Genomic DNA, 3,024 nt, shown 5'->3' with positions numbered 1-3,024 from the left:
TATATATATATATATATATATATATATATATCGAAGTGGAGGTGTATGGTATTATATATCCATTTCGGTCGATATTACAAATCGGTTTCGCACTTGGGGTTCAACGGAGTGTTAGGCAACAGTTCGATTATATATAAACACACACATTGTGTGTGTGTGAGTGTATATTATATATATACACGCGCGCGCGTGTATATAGACACACGCATTATAAATATTCTTTTACTTGTTTCAGTCATTTGACTGCGGCCATGCTGGGGCACCGCCTTAGCATGTGTGTTTATATATATTACAAATGTATATATAAACACATACATCATATATTCTCCCTCCCTCCCTCTCTCTCTCTCGAACCATATATATATATATTTATATATATATACACAAACACACAAGCATTATGTATACAGTTAGATACATGCACATACGCAAGTGCATCTTCACGCGCGCGCGCGCACACACACACACACAGTTTCAATAAGACCAAAGCATCTTTTGTGTTTGTAGAGCGATCGTCTCATGAATTTCGACAACATCGTTTTATTGCCAGCACCGACCTCCAATTAGTAGCAGACGCTGAGGCAAGGCTTCCTGATGACGTTATAAGAACAGAGACCCCGTTTAGTTTTGGCATATATTTTAAAGGTTTGCAAGAATACTTCTCAATTCCCTAGAAAAACAGAATTTTCTTCGCTATAAATCAATTTAAATCAATTTAATGGACAGCTAACTTTAAAACGAAATTATTAAACAAAGAAACAAAGGCTTGTACACAAAAAAAATTGGTGACTTTGGACTATTGACGAAATGGTTTCACATTCAGATATTAGAATTTTATTCACTTTCTACTATGAATGCTAATTATTTTTAATATTGGTTTAGATTAATTTATTAAAAACAAATGAAAAGAATGTCAATGTATAGCAAGGAGAATGTTTGGTCTATGTCCAAGTGCCGCCCGGTTTATGCTCCAAAATAGCGAACGGGTTTACTAACCTGGTATTTGAACTAAATCTCCAGTTCAAAAGGTTTCTGCATTCAGAAGATGGAATGGAAGAATTGGAGTGAAAATGTGTGAAAAGTAGCCAGAAGCTCAGTGAATTTCCGTTTATGAAACATCCATTCTGTGCTACAGGTTGGGGGGTGCTTCCTGGAACGGTGTAAGTGACAAAACGTCCCCTATTTATAAATTTCTAAGCAGCTTGTTAGGAGTAGGGGGTCTAATGTAGCGGCGGGGGACGAACAAATTGTTATGATTAATAAAATTAAGAGCGAGCTTTCGTTTTATGATCCAGAAAGTGAAACCACTGAACTCGGCAGAGAGGGACATAATAAAGTGAAAGTAAAATAATGTTGAGTAGTTCTCAATAAAACCTGTTATGAAATGAAACTGGAAGAAGGTTTTTCTTAGGCACTAAAAGTTTATTTGGAAATTATGTATAGAAGAAATAGGTCAATCGTTTTGCCTGTGAGAATTGTAGACAGTATCATCAATAGCAATGAGTCGACTGAATATCCATATTTTTGTATGATTACAATGAACACAAAGTATAATTAACTCTCTTGCATCATTAAGATTAATTAATAATTCAGTGGTGTGCCTGTAATGAGCCAAGGTGTTTGGTGACTCACCACAAATATTCAAATGCAAAAGTTTGAAGGTGTTGTGTCTGCAGACAATTACCAAATTATTAGATAAGATTCTTTCCTCTTTGGCTTTGATATTCCACTGCATTACCTTCTACTATTTGTTTTAGCTACTCTTCAGGCCATGGGTCTCTTGATTATATCAAGTTTTAACTTGTTGTTAGGAGACCCATGTTAACACATGGAGGATTCAATCAGAATGTATAGAAAGCACAGTTTGAGTGGAGAATATAATTATGAAGAGAAATTAGAAATATAAGAAAAGAAAAAATATAAAAGGGACTGGGAAAGTTTACAAGTAAAAAATTTAAGTGGCAAGGTGGGTCATTTCACAGATGGTTTTCAATGGGAATATTCAAACCAAGCCAGAGAGAGAGAGGAATAGGGAGTGGTATTTGAATGGGATATTGTGGAGAGAAGGGGAGAGGAAAAAGTATTTGTGTTCAAAGGGAAGGAAAAGGTATGCTTAGAGAGAGGGTATAGCAGTGAAATTGAAAGTCTTTGACAAGAGGTGCAATGGCAGTAATGACTATAATTTAAGAATTAAGGAGTTTCTATGTGTGTGTGTGTACTGTATGATCTGGTAGAGGTGTATGTGTTTCAGAAAAATGGATATTCTTTTATGAAATTTTCTACAAATACATTTCAGATAGCGTAAGATGTACTCCTCCGCTAATTTTGCTGCTTTATACATTTCTGAAAAAGGCATATTTTTTATAATGAAATTTTCCAAAGATAAATTATAAATGACGTAGATTAAGGTTATGCCAAAATTTGTCAGGAATTTTTTGAGGTGGATTGGAGTAGGTAGAATTTCTGATGAGTTACATGTCTCGACTTTGTTTCCTCATAATTTTTTGAAAGCTGAATACCTTTTTCCAAAGAAATTTTCAGCAAATGTGTTTCAGATGATGTAAAATTACGATTATGTTGGAATTTGGTGTGAAAAACTGAAAGGTGGTGGTCGAATATTCAAACTGGGGCTGGGTGCACACATCTATAGTTATGACCCATTGTATGCATATGTATTTTGGCACTGATTGGAATCAGTGATATGAAGACAAGTTTACCTTAATTGTCTACATAACTTTTCCTTTCACTTTTGCTGTCAGCCCTTAAATGTACAACAAATGAAAGCTCACCTGATAAATAAATGCGTATTTAATGAACTACACTCTTAATCAAGAAAATTTGTGTATGATTAAGTTTTGATATCAAAAATGTAAGATACATCAACTAAAAACGGTGCATATGGCGGAAATATTACCCCACTTAAAAAAAATTTTTTACAGAGATTCCGATTCTGGAAAAAAATTTGCAAAAATCCTAATTTAAAAATTTCAATTTCCGCCCCCTTCCTTTTTTTTTTTTTTTTTT

General features: G+C 34.3%; 1 protein-coding gene across 2 annotated transcripts in view; it reads right to left on the bottom strand.

The window, feature by feature from the left end:
• Nucleotides 1-3,024, bottom strand: part of LOC106879872 (ranBP-type and C3HC4-type zinc finger-containing protein 1) — a 47,683-nt gene that overhangs the window by 42,012 nt on the left and 2,647 nt on the right. Inside the window, exon 1 of one of the 2 annotated variants that reach the window (XM_014929593.2) lies at nucleotides 997-1,247. The exons of the other annotated variant lie outside the window; for it this stretch is intronic. The gene's annotated coding sequence lies outside the window, so the exon portion shown is untranslated. Of the gene's footprint in view, nucleotides 1-996; nucleotides 1,248-3,024 lie in introns of those variants that run through there. 2 annotated transcript variants of the gene reach the window in all.

The sequence above is a fragment of the Octopus bimaculoides genome, chromosome 20 (assembly GCF_001194135.2).
Source record: "Octopus bimaculoides isolate UCB-OBI-ISO-001 chromosome 20, ASM119413v2, whole genome shotgun sequence".
NCBI classification, from domain to species: Eukaryota; Metazoa; Mollusca; class Cephalopoda; order Octopoda; family Octopodidae; genus Octopus; species Octopus bimaculoides.
Note: the sequence above shows the minus strand (reverse complement) of the source record. Positions and strands in the feature narration are given on the sequence as shown.